This window comes from Melanerpes formicivorus, unplaced genomic scaffold, assembly GCF_026170545.1.
Source record: "Melanerpes formicivorus ecotype bairdi unplaced genomic scaffold, bMelFor1.0.p_v2 SCAF_1, whole genome shotgun sequence".
NCBI classification, from domain to species: Eukaryota; Metazoa; Chordata; class Aves; order Piciformes; family Picidae; genus Melanerpes; species Melanerpes formicivorus.
Window position 1 is genome coordinate 30,357,264 of NW_027142353.1, and position 13,745 is coordinate 30,371,008.

At 44.7% G+C, this 13,745-nt stretch overlaps 1 protein-coding gene across 2 annotated transcripts in view; it reads left to right on the plus strand.

The window, feature by feature from the left end:
- The first annotated feature begins 583 nt into the window (after positions 1-583).
- The window catches only part of CRACDL (CRACD like), an 84,633-nt gene continuing 71,471 nt past the window's right edge, over positions 584-13,745 (plus strand). Inside the window, exon 1 of one of the 2 annotated variants that reach the window (XM_068138748.1) lies at positions 584-833. The gene's annotated coding sequence lies outside the window, so the exon portion shown is untranslated. The remainder of the gene's footprint in view (positions 834-13,745) is intronic. The other variant, XM_068138739.1, reaches the window with a different exon arrangement.

A 13,745-nucleotide genomic window follows, 5' to 3' on the forward strand; every position in this document is an offset into this window, starting at 1 on the left:
ACTCCAAAGCCTGAAAGTTATTGAAATAGATACATGCCTTTGTGGGAAACTACTCTGTTGATGCTATTTTTGTTAAGTCTTCCAGCCAGCTCCTCCAGCCTTCCTTTCTCACCTCCTGAATGGAAACTAAGCTTCAAATGCTCTACCTGAATATTCAAATGTACTGTATTCACAGCTGCAAGCAGCTTCAGCTGAAGCGTTTCACTCTATATACCACTGGAAGGATTTTGACTGATTTTTAAATCGGGTCTGATCTACTTTTAGCAGATGTACTCACACACTGAAATTACTCTGCCAACAGTCTTTAACTCCCTTGAGAAAAAGGCCGAGAGATGACCAACTGCTTACCTTAAAATACTTAGGCTAGGCAAAGGGAAAGGAAAAACTAAGACAGAAAACTCCAGTGGTGCACATAACTCTTCCATTAATTGCTGGTCCGCTCACTTCTCATCACTTCCCCTAACCTCAGGGACCGGTCCCGCGGCGGAGGCCGGGCCGGGCCGCGCCGGCCCCGTCCTTTACCCCAGGGCGGCACCCCGCCCGCCAGCTCCCGGGGCAGTCCTAGCGACGTGCCTCGCCTTTGGCCCCGCGGCTGCAGGCGGATCCTCCGGCACAGGTGGCTGCCGGGCGGGGAGGAGTGAGGTAGGTCTGCGCGCAGGTGGCTGTAGGTTAGCACTCGGATGGGCTGGTGCCGCCTGACTCACTCCTCGTCGCCTCCCAGGCGCTGCCCGCCGCAGGCACCGTTCTCTTGCCGCCTGCGGGCTGCCAGTGTCCCTGTCCGCGCCGCGGTGACCGGCGGAGGGCTGCCCCTTCGCGCCTCGTGCGGTTCCAAGGTGAGTGAAGGCTGTGCGAAACCCCTTACACAGCTGCACCGCTAGCGGCGTGCAAGTAGTCCCCGAGGGGCGGTGGGAGGCCTCGGTGCCTGCGCCACCGCCCTTGTTACCGGCTGTCTAGCAAGGCGGGAAGTGAGGAAACTTGTCAGAAAGCGGTAGCAGGTGTCCAAAGATGGACGCTGCCTCCGCAGCAGTACCGGGCGCCTACAGGGTCTGTCTGCAGCCCGCCCACCTACGGGGCACCTCGCCACCCCCTCGCCTTAGACCGGCCGTCGCGATCCCCTCCCACCTGACGGCGGCTCCCTCTTGGTAGGCCGCGGGCGTTGGGGCCGGGGCGGACCCGCTGTTGCCGCTGCCGCCGGGGGAGGGGAGCGTGGCCGCTACCAGGGTGCTCGCCTGCGGCACCGGGCTTTGTTTTCCTCTGTGTTCCCTGAAGCCAGTTTTTTTTCAGAGTAGAGCGAAGGGAGACGCTCAATGTCAATCAAAACAGGCCGAACGCACGTAACGGAAAGACGAAGCTGCCAGTTTCTATGCACACAGGAGGCTCCTTCACAATCACCACATTGAGGTTTATCAAAGGTGTGAAGAATCATAGAATCACAGAATTGTCAGGGACACCTCACACTAGAGCAGGTTGCCCAGAGCCACATCCAGCCTAGCCTTAAAAACCTCCAGGGATGAAGCTTCCACCACCTCCCAGGGCAACCTGTGCCAGTGTCTCACCACCCTCATGGTGAAGAATGTCTTCCTAACATCCAATCTGAATCTATCCATTTCTAGTTTTTTTTTTCCCATTCCTCCTAGTCCTGACACCCTAAAAAGTCCTTCACCAGCTTTCTTGTAGGCCCCCTTGAGATACTGGAAGGTCTCCTCAGAGCCTTCTCTTCTCCAGACTGAATAGTCACAACTCTTTCAGTCTATCCTTATAGGAGAGGTGCTCCAGCCCTCTGATCATCCTTGTGGCTCTTCTTTGGACATGCTCCAGCACATCCAGATCCTTCCTGTAATGGGGGCTCCAGAAATGGACTCATTACTCCAGGAGTAGAGTACTCCAGAGCAGAGTAGAGAGGGAGAATCACCTCCTTCGACCTGCTGGCTGTGCTTCTCTTGATGCAGTTCAAGATGTGATTGGCTTTCTGGGCTGCAAGTGGCTGGTGGCTCATGTTGAGCTTCTCATCCACCAGCATCTCCAGGTTCCCCCAAGTCTTCAGGGCTGCTCTCAAACTGGTTACTGCCCAGCCTATATCAGTGTCTGTGATTTCCCTGACCCAGACGCAGCACCCTGCACTTGCTCTTATTGAACTTCATGAGGTTGTTTTGTGCCCACCTCTCCAGCCTGTCAAGGTCCCTCTGGATGGCATCCCTTCCCTCCAGCGTGTCTGCTGCTCCACACAGCTTGGTGTCATCACGGAACTTTCTGAAGGTGCACTCGATGCCACTGTCCATGTTGCCAACAAAGATATCAAACAAGGCTGGTCCCAGTACTGATCCCTGAGGGACTCCACTTGTCACTGGCCTCCACTTGGACGTGGACCCATTGACAGCCACTCTTTGGGTGTGGCTGTCAAGCCAGTTCCTTATCCACTGAATGCTCCACCCATCAAACCCATACTGCACCAGCCTGGAGACCAGGATGTCATATGGGACAGCATCAAAGACTTTGCTCTGGTCCAGATAAATAATGTTGGCTGCTCTCCCCTTGTCTGTTCATGTATGACCTTATTATAGAAGGCCACCAGGTTTGTCAGGCAGGATTTGCCCTTGGTGAACCCATGTTGATTGTACCCAATCACCTCTGTTATTCTTCTGCCTGAGCAGTGCTTCCATGAGGATCTGGTCCATGATTTTACCAGGCACAGGGGTGAAACTGACTGGTATATAGTTCCCTGGATCATCCTTTTTTCCCTTGTTGAAAATGGGGTTATGTTTCCCCTTTCCAGTCAGTGGGGACTTCTCCAGACTGCCACAACTTTTAGAATATAATAGAGAGAGATTTAGCAACCTCATCTGTCAGTTTCCTCAGCACCTGTGGGTGTATCTCATTGGGTCCCATGGACTTGAACACTTTCAGGTTCTTCAGATGGCCACAAACCTGATCTTCACTCACAATGGGCAGTTCCTTCTTCCAGTCCCTGCTGTTGTCTTCTGTGATCTCAGGAGTGTGGCTGGAGCTCTTGTCAGTGAAGACAGAGGTAAAGAATTCATTGAGAGCCTCAGCCTCCTCCAAGTCACTTGTCACCAGTTCACCTGATTCCTTTCTGAGTAGGTCCACACCTTCCCTAAGAAGGCTGAGGTGAACAGGAAATCATGCTCCCATCAGCTCAACACCCCTCAGGAAGGCCAAGTTCAGCTTGTGGGCATGTTTTCTTGGTCCGAAAGGCTTTCTCATTCCTGAAATGTCTGACTGGTCCAATGGCCTGAAATTGGCCTTAAAGGCTGTGACTTCTTCCCCTCATTAATATATTTTTGAATGTGAGACCGGAAATATCAAGAGTAAAATTTTCTCATTATTACATTAGCTTCTGTTGACAAATTTTACTGTCTATAGTATATTTAGTGTATTCAATTTTAATTGCCACTAGTAGATCTTAGATCACTATATGAGAATCCATTCAAGAACTTTTAGGAGTGCAATGAAATTTTAGTTCTGAAAACATCATCCTGACAGTTTGCTATGTGATTAACTGAAAAAAAAATATTTCATAAAATCATAGCATGGTTTGGGTTGGAAGGGACCTTAAAGATCATTTAGTTCCACCTACTCCTGCCATAGACAGGGGCACCTTCTACTAGAGCAGGCTGCTCAAACCCCTACCCAGCCTGGCCTTGAACACTTCCAGGGAGTGAGCATGCACTTCTCTAGGCAACCTCTTCAGATGCCTCACCACCCTCACCATGAAGAACGTCTTCTTTATGTCTAACTTAAGTCAACCCTCTCTCACTAAAAACTATTAGACCTTGTCCTATCACTACACTTTCATGTAGGTCCCTTTTAAGTACTAGAATACCCCTTTTAAGGTCTCCTTGGAGCCAATGCAAACACTAATTATTTTCATGTTTCCACACTAGTTAAAAGCCTCGGGTTGTTTTTTTTATAGCTAGCTTAGTTGTATTTGATTTACATAAAATCATGCATATTGTAGGCTTTATGTGTATATAAATACCAAAGCAATAATAATATAATCTAGAAGTGTGCAGTGGACTCTACATTACATCCTTTGTCTGAAAGTAAATTGTTATTCCAGGTTGACATGCACAAGATCTTTGAGAAGTTTTGCTTGTTCTATTTTTCCACTATAAATCTGTCATTAGCTCCCATAATTTTTTCTTCAGTTAAACATTGTGTTCTCTACTCAGTGCTGTGTATTCTCCTGCATTTGGTTACTAAAATAGTAACCATGCATCAAAACCTGTTTGATACTGATAGAAGGGTGTATATAATTTTTAAATCTGAGTAATTTCTCATTCTTCATATCACCATGCCAATAAACAGTGTGGCACCAATTATTTTCCATGCAACATGATATGGGTTGTTTTTATGTAAATTTTAAGTGGAAGCGAGCTCTCGTCAGCATTTTCTCCAGGGCAAAGATTAGATTACAGAAGGAAAAAAATGTAACATTATTACTGGCACTTGCTTTGTTGCTCTTTAATAATTGAAAGAAGGCAGTTTTATTGTGGGAGCTGGCTTATCATTAAAGGAAAGGGAGCAGGTGTGTTTACCTTTATCCAGTGATGAAGCAGAACCTTTCTGTAGTTGCAGTGATGGATAATTAGCCTATGTACAGACGTCAGAGTTCATAGACAGTAGAAGATCTTGTTACTTTGCTTTTACAATCTTGTGAACTTCTACTGTGTTTTTAATTAAAAATACTTTGTTTAGCATAAAGTGTGTTTGTGGGTATATACAGCCTAGTTATTCAGGGGGGGAAAAAAAAAGTAATCTGCATAGTAGTGGCTGCAGCAGTGTTGCTTCTAAGGTAGCGCATAGGAATATGAGTTCCTTCTGCCTGCCACAAGGCTCTTTCTCTAAAAAGAGGCTCTGCTCACATGTATCAGTACTGGCATCCTCTGCTCTCCCTTTGTGCAGGACGTTAACAGCTGTAAGTTACTTGGCTGGCAGATTCAGTATTTATAATCATGATGGAAGAGTAACAAAGAGAAAGAAAGCGCTCTGCAAGATCAGGAACTGGCACTGAACTTTTACTGAGGAACCGAAAAGATAAATAAATTATGGCAAAAATTTATTGTGATATCAAAGCTACATTTCAGATTCAGCAGGACTAAAATGAAGTCATCAATGTCTAATGACACAGAGACAAGTTCTCCAAGTGTTTGTGTGAAGATTTAATAAATGGCCATTGCCTTTCAGAGTTATCTGGCTGTTCCATTCTTGGTTACAGATGCATGTTGCTGGCACAAGTCTCTTAAGTGGGGCACTATAACCAAATAATGTTTTGGACAGGGACCCTGCAGAGCACACATTGTGCAGAAAATGAAGATGTTTCCTAAGTCTGTTTTTAGGTATTCATAGTGGCTCAGTTGGTAGCACATCAGACCCTTAATGGGAAGGTCGTGAGTTCAAGCTTGCAGTGGGCAGTAGTGTCCTCCCTACTCTAGTCATGAGGTCTGTGGTGACAGGTTGGACTTGATGATCTTTGAGGTCTCTTCCAACCTTAGGAATACTGAATAAAGCACTAAGAAAGTGAGGACTCACATGATAGTTACCAGTGTCACAAATCTCTTGTTCAGTGTCCTGCACAGCTATAGTTCATTGATTCTTTTACCCTCTTACGTCTTTCTTCTTACCAGCAAGCATTGGCTTTGGCTCATTAAGTGTAGTATCTATCCATCATGCACAATGCATTTATCTCAATGTTTTCAGATGCCTAGAAGTGCCTTTCTGAGACTGTAGCTGCTGATAAACTCAATGTGTCTGGTTCTATCAGTCCAAAGTACTTAAGGACATCCATTTGAACACAGAAATCTTTGTAGGAAGGCAATAGAATGATGGATTGTAACACACTCAGTAGAAAAATCTACTTCATTTCCCAGCTTTGCAAACTCAGAAAGAGAGTTAAAAATCACATGAAAGACAGGTATTCAATCATAAACCACTAAAACGTGGTGTGTCTAAGATATTAAATATATAGTCTTCTCTTACTGATTTATGTTTCTGATTTACTAAAGAGAAAAGAGATCACGAAAGGAGACTGTTTAGTTACTTGTCTTGTTACTGTAAAACATCCATTCACAGACAAAATTGTTCCTTAAGGAAGATGACTTTATCTGCACCAAAGCATTTACGTGAACTGTTACTCACCTTAAAGTCAGCAGAACACCCTGCAAATTATGTTTCTTCAGCTTTGGCCTACAGCTTTTGGTTTGATAAGATTGATTCTTCGCAGTTTATATTTTTCAATCGGGCAATACTGGCACAAGTCATACCCCTGTACCTTCTCGCTGTGGTACTGCAGCCTCTTTCATGCCATCACCCCATGTGAAGTAGGGTAAGCTATTGTCATTAAATGTGTGTCATCACACATAGTCATTAATAGAAAGATCTTTCTGATTCAAGCAGATTAACGTTTTGCAGGTAGATGTGGATAAAACAAAGTGCAATTTAAGAGACAAGGTTTTGGCTGCTCCAAAATACATTTAAACTGGAAGGCTGTAAAATTTTAAATATGACAGTGAACAGTGTAATCAATATACTGATTCTGGAGTACTTTAATTCTGGGTGTCTCTAAAGTGTGAACATTGTGTGTTGTAGAATTCTGAGTGTAAAATGCCTACATCTGTTTGATGAGTTGTAACAGGGTGAAACTAAAAATCTTGGCAGCTCAAAATGAAGCAATTGAGCCTGTCAACACCTGGGAAAATACAGACAGCAGTCTGAGAGTATATCATTAATATATTTGTAGATTTTTCTGCAAAAACAATCAGCAGTGATGGTTCTAATGAAGCTGAGACTTAACCATTATATTGATTCTTTACTAGTTTAAGTGAGGTGATAGCTGTATGCTGGTGTTTCAAATTAATGTGCAAATTACAGAGTTCTGGATAACATGCATCAGTAAAAGGATGCTGGGGGAAAAAAAAAAGTAGTTTCACTGTGAAAATTATTTGTTCTTTCTAATGAGCTCAGGTTCCCTTTTTTAATTACTTCCACAAGAAGCCTTTGACAGAATGCCCAACTAGTGTGAATTAAACTTAACTACTTCTGCCTGTCTTGTGTCTCATGCTACTGGATGATGTTGAAATTTACCTTGCTAGCTTCCATTTCCTTGCTCAGAGACAGACTTGAAGCAACATCTCAAGCTGAAATATGCAGGTGATATTTTTTATTTACACAGAAGGAGGAAAAAGGTTGTAGTATTACTTCAGTATTTCTTCTTTCATAAAACAGCAAAATAGATTTGAGACATTGTATTTGGGTCCTGAAGGATAACAGAGGCATCTCTCTTAACAAAGAAACTTCTACCATCTTTAGGGATGTAATTCCAGTCAACTGCAATAGCATTAAGACACCTAACCTGAAAATCCCACTGTACATCTTACCAGCTAATGATTTCTATTCTTTACAAGAAGTGTAGGAGAAGTACAAGAAGTTTATGTAGGAATAAAATTAGGGAGGCTAAGGCCCAGCTGGAACTGAAGCTGGCCACCTCAGTCAAAGATAATAAAAAGCATTTTTATAAATATATTAACAATAAGAAGAAGGGCAGGAAGAACCTGAACTCCCTAGTGGACCTGGAGGGGAACACAATTACTGAGGATGAGGATAAAGCTGAGGTCCTGAACACCTTCTTTGCCTCAATTTTTAACAGCAAGGCAGGAGTTCAGGACGAGTGGTCTCCGGAGCTGGGCGTTGGGGTCGGGGAGCAGAGTAATACCCTGGAAATCCATGAGGAGTTAGTTCGGGACCTGCTGAGCCACTTGGATATCCACAAGTCCATGGGACCAGATGGGATCCATCCTAGGGTGCTGAGAGAGCTGGCGGATGTGCTAGCTAGGCCACTCTCCATCATTTTCCTCCAGTCCTGGCTCACTGGTGAGGTCCCAGATGACTGGAAACTGGCCAACGTGGTCCCCATCCACAAGAAGGGTCGGATGGAGGAACCTGGAAACTACAGGCCGGTCAGCCTGACCTCAGTGCCAGGGAAAGTGATGGAGCAGATTATCCTGGCGGCAATAACTGCGCACCTGAAGGATGGCCAAGGGCTCAGGTCCAGCCAACATGGATTCAGGAAGGGCAGATCCTGCCTCTCCAACCTGATCTCTTTCTATGATCAGGTGACCCGCCTGGTGGATGTGGGGAGGCCTGTGGATGTGGTCTACCTAGACTTCAGCAAGGCCTTTGACACCGTCCCCCACAGCAAACTGCTGACTAAGCTGTCAGCCCGTGGCTTGGACCACTACACTCTGTGCTGGGTTAGGAACTGGCTGGAGGGCCGGGCCCAGAGAGTGGTCGTGAACGGTGCCGCATCCAGCTGGAGGCCAGTCACCAGTGGTGTCCCCCAGGGATCAGTGCTGGGCCCTGTCCTCTTCAACATATTCGTTGATGATCTGGATGAAGGGGTAGAGTCAGTCGTCAGCAAGTTTGCAGATGACACAAAGTTAGGGGCAGATGTTAGTCAATTAGAGGGTAGAAAGGCTCTGCAGAGGGACCTCGACCGACTGGACAGATGGGCAGAGTCCAATGGGATGGCTTTCAACAAGTCCAAGTGCCGAGTGCTGCACTTTGGCTACGGCAATCCCATGCAGAGCTATAGGCTGGGGTCGGAGTGGCTGGAGAGCTCCCAGACAGAGAGGGACCTGGGTGTGCTGATCGACAGCCACCTGAATATGAGCCAGCAGTGTGCTCAGGTGGCCAGGAGGGCCAATAGCATTCTGGCCTGCATTAGGAATAGTGTGGCCAGCAGGAGCAGGGAGGTCATAGTGCCCCTGTACTCTGCTCTGGTTAGGCCGCACCTTGAGTACTGTGTCCAGTTCTGGGCTCCTCAGTTTAAGAAGGACATTGAGACACTTGAGCGTGTCCAGAGAAGGGCAACAAGGCTGGTGAGAGGCCTTGAACACAAGCCCTATGAGGAGAGGCTGAGGGAGCTGGGATTGTTTAGCCTGGAGAAGAGGAGGCTCAGGGGTGACCTTATTGCCCTCTACAACTACCTGAAGGGTGGTTGTAGCCAGGAGGGAGTTGGCCTCTTCTCCCAGGCAACCAGCACCAGAACAAGGGGACACAGTCTCAAGCTGCGCCAGGGGAGGTTCAGACTCGAGGTGAGGAGGAAGTTCTTCACCGAGCGAGTCATTCGGCATTGGAATGGGTTGCCCAGGGAGGTGGTTGAGTCATCGACCCTGGAGGCGTTCAAGGGGAGATTGGACGTGGCACTTGGTGCCGTGGTCTAGTCATGGGGTCTGTGGTGTCAGGTTGGACTCGATGATCCTCGAGGTCCTTTCCAACCTAAGTGATACTGTGATACTGATACTGTGATGGCTCCTGAAAACTTGACTTTAGAACTGTATATCTAGACAGTGGATGCTTGGAGTGAGTACTTCTGAGAACTGGGTGTGCCATGTGTCTCAGAGCTCTGTCTGCATAGTTTTGTTTGTTATTTCCACCCTCTTTCTTTGTTAACATTCCTTTTTTCAAAGGAAGGGAATTCTGGTTCTGTAAGCCAATAGGCAACTGTCATGCCCCATGGGCATGCCCCAGATCTGAACACTTTGGGTAGCTCTGGGATAGGGGAGATGCATCTATACTATTGAATATTCGCGACTCATATCGTCACTGATCCTCTTGGATTGTTAGAACAGCTCTGGTTGCGGTCCTTGTCATTGACTCCAAGGCCATAGAAGAGTCATCAGAGCATTTAATTTACAACAGATGCAGCCCTGAGGCTCCTAGATACAGGCTATGCTGTATCACCTATATCAAGCAAAGTGATTTTTTTCCTTACCCTGAGAGATGTCAGTAGGTGAGTGTTTAGTTATGTTGAGGGGGAGGGTTGAAATTGCCTCTTCTATTTTGATGATCTCCTTTTAAAGGACAGTTCAATCTTCTGCACCAGTCTACGGTGTATTTTTCTAGCACAGTATGAATGAATTGTGTTTGATCCCACAGTTAGAGCACTTCCAGTCCATAGGGCAGGAGAGGTCATTTATATGTTGCTATGAAAAGCTGTGAGAGCAAATGCTGAGCTTCTCACTGCCACAGCTGACACTTCTGTTAACCCTTCAGAGCTAGAGATAAGGTCAGTGGGCAACAGGGTGCTGATAAGGGTAGGACTTCACAGAAGCAAACAAGTATTCACACAGTTAATGCTTATTACTGTCCTGTGTTCCCCCATAAAACTATATCCCCTAACCCAAAGATGATTGAGCACGGTGCTCTTTCAACAGCTGCTGTGAACAGGAGATATCCTAGGTATAATCAGGCCCTGAACACTGATTGCACAAATAAATTCTTATGACAGGATTTGTGGCTTTGAGGTTCATTGTAGAAACCAGATTGTGCCTAATTTGCTATTAAGGCTTAATAGAATTGTCCATTGATTTCTCTGAAGCCAGATCCCCCAAGGGATTTATTCATTCAGGGATTAAAATTGTTCCACGGTTGTCTGATTTGTTTAAAGCTCATGTGTTAATTGGAGATAGTGACCTCAAAAATAGCTGAAACCTTCCATCATCCTTATGTGGAAGGAAACGGTGTACAGAAAAATTGTATTCTAGCTAGTGATGGCTTCTATACCTCTATTTTTCTACCTCTCTACTTCTGTTTGCTTCAGTCAAAAATGAGTCAATCTATCCACCCGATGAAATTGTTTGAAATGGAAGGAAACCAAGAATTACTTTAACAAATGTTTTAGCTTGACACTGCGTGTGGAGGCTTAGTTTGCCAAGCTGGAAAGTGAATAACTAGGCAGTTTTTGTGAGGCTTATATAGGGTGTGGGTCATCTTAAATGTCAGTTACAATCTGTATTACATGCTTGTAGATAAGCATATATTGTGAATGAATTCACATGTTCTCCTCATGAGTTTCATGCTTCTCTGAAACAACTGTGGCACATACTATAATCACCTGAATACTAAGAGACTTCAGGAAATCTGCTCTTCTCTCTGCTGGACAGATTTCACAGGTACCTATTTCCCCTAAAGGAGCACCATGTTGAATGCTGTGGTGGTGTGAAGGTAAGCTGGTGGTGGTCTGGTAAGCTGGGCTGCAAAATACAGTGAGGAGCATTACTAGCTCCTATTAAAGACTGATGGAGGTCAGCACAGGAGAAGGGGGCCTTCTAGCACAGCTTCTGCAAGTGTTGAGTCCTGCTGGTTGGTGAAGTGTATAGCTGTCCTGTCTGTGACCTTGTGTCTGTGGAACAATCTCACTAGCTGCTTTTGACAGGCTTGCCGTTATTAGTTTTTGACACATCTCTGAAAGACATCAACAAAACCCACCTGAAAGTGGATCTACTGCTGCTTCTTCCGCTTTTGCACAGGCAAAATGCAGAGAGTACACAGAGAACACAGAGTAATGTGTATGAATAAAACCATGCTCAGGCAAGACAGAATGAGGAACTGCTTCAAGGTCAGAACTGGGGTTGTGACACTGGAGCCACTTGAATTTATGCTGTCAAACATAGGTCAAAGCCAGACAATTTAAAAATATTTCTGACTTTCTAAAATAACAAATTTAGTTTCAGCTAATGTTAATTTGATGGTGAAACCAGATCCAGTAATGCTAATTAGAAAACCCAACCCAAACCTCAATTCCATAGATGAAGTAGGATTCAGCTAAGAGGAGAGAGACTTCTCTGAGCATCACCCATACTTTGTTCTACCACCAGTACAGTGGTGCTCTACCATTAGGTATTTTCAGGGAAGCTTTTTCATCAGCTATTCCCACTTTTTCTCAGAGTTCCCTACCCTCCTTTCCAATCTCCCTCCCTCCCTTCTTCCTTCTCCCTACCCCCACAGAAACCTCTCTGCCATACAAATACATGCATTCGTGATAGCAGTCTCAAGGCCCATCTCCTTTGGTCCACAACATCAGTTGCTTCTTTGGATTTGCCATGCCTCTATTGATGGTGGTTCTGTTGTTTCAATATCTTCCTGGACAAAGAAGCTCGATCACGTTGTACGCTTACTCTGAATTGTAGCCATTACTTCAGTAATGTTTAACTCAGTCACAACAATAGGTTGGGTTATTAATTTTCCTGTTGACTTTTAGCTTGAAATTCAACAGTGGAAGATGACTCTGACATTTGCAGTGAGTCTGCAGTATATGGAAGGATAATGCTAGCCGACCTGCTGTTTTGACAAAGTTACACTCTTTCAGCTGCTTACCATCTCTTGTGTAACTCAACACTGTTAGCACAAGCATGTGAGGGTTTGTATTTGGACTCTGGTGGAGTGCTTTAAGGAAATGCTATCTGCTCTAGAGTAAAGATGTTGTTTCTGCAACCTTTCTCATGGTGAGAGGATTGTTTTAATAAAAGCTGGTCCTGTGAACCTGATGCTAAATGACTCTGTGGGCAGAGAGTACTGTAAATTGTTTGTCCTGTACACAAAAGATTTTTAGTCGGTTTTGTTGAAATGTTGCAGAAATTTGCTGCATCAGGCTCATTGAAAGAGCTGAAGAGAAAATTTCTCAGTGAAAATATAAAACTGGAGTTACTGACAATTAGACTGTAACCTTTAAGGCTTACTCTACAATTTTTATTCATGTTGCTTCAACTACCTGGTTGAATAACTATCTCAGCTGCTTTGCAATCTTATTCTGAAAGACAGCCACAAGCTGTAGCTCAGTCACAATAATCTGGGTTATAAAAGAGGACCATGCATGCAAATAGGTACATCAGAGCATGAACCTGCCTGTTGGACTCATGGGGAGTTTGGATAGGTGGGTGGTGGTGGTAGGAACTTGCAGCAGGGACTTCCTGGTTTTATCTCCACAAAACAACCTTGCAGACTCTGCTGAAAGGTGTATCATTGTTTCTGCAGCCACATCTGCTCCTACAGCACTAAATTTTGCTAGCTGTATCTTCACAATATAAAGCCTCATCTCCTATTAGCGTTTCTTATCTGACCTAGTTGTTATTTTAATAGCCTCTATTTCTGAAGCATAACACAAAATAAAAGTGACCAGCATACAGTTTTAATCATCATATTTATAAGTGATTCCACCATTTTATTTGCTCCATCCACTCTTCAGGACAGAGGTAGGCTGGAATTTGTGTTAGCACTCAGTACCATCCTAACTCTGTTTACTTTGCTACCAGGTTTACACTAAAGCTGAGAGCTTGTGTTAGCTGAGCCCAAGAGTCTCCTGGTGTGCCATTAAAATGTAATATTCCACAACAGGTCTGTACAGCATGTAGTGATGTGGAGACAAGATCTCCTTCAGTAGATTAGGGTAAAGAAGCAAAAGCAAGTGTAGGTGAGAGCTACTGCAATAGGAGCATGCAAGTGGTCTACTTACGTGAGAAGATTCTTAATCAAAATGAACTTCAGATTTTAGGTAGCCTTCCTGATGGTTTATTAAACTCTTAGCCACTTTGCTTAGGAACAGCATATTGTCAAATACCAGGGGAAAACATTCCATTTTAAAAATGTTTTAAAATGTTTTATTTTTTAAAATGTTTTATGTTGGAATTCTAATGTCTGATAATGCGCTGTGTGTTAAACCAGAACACTCTGACAGCTTTGTGCAGACTGCTTGAAGGGAGTGTTATTTACTTTGCTGAGTCAAAGCACAAGCTTGTGTGTCAGAACCAAGGTCCATTGTGCAGCCATAACCTGACTTGTGCATATGTGATGGCCTTCAGTTACACCATCATGACCTATTTACTCCTTTGCCCTCACACTTAAAGGACCTAAAAGATACAGCACCTGCCAAAGTTACAAGCAGCTGAATA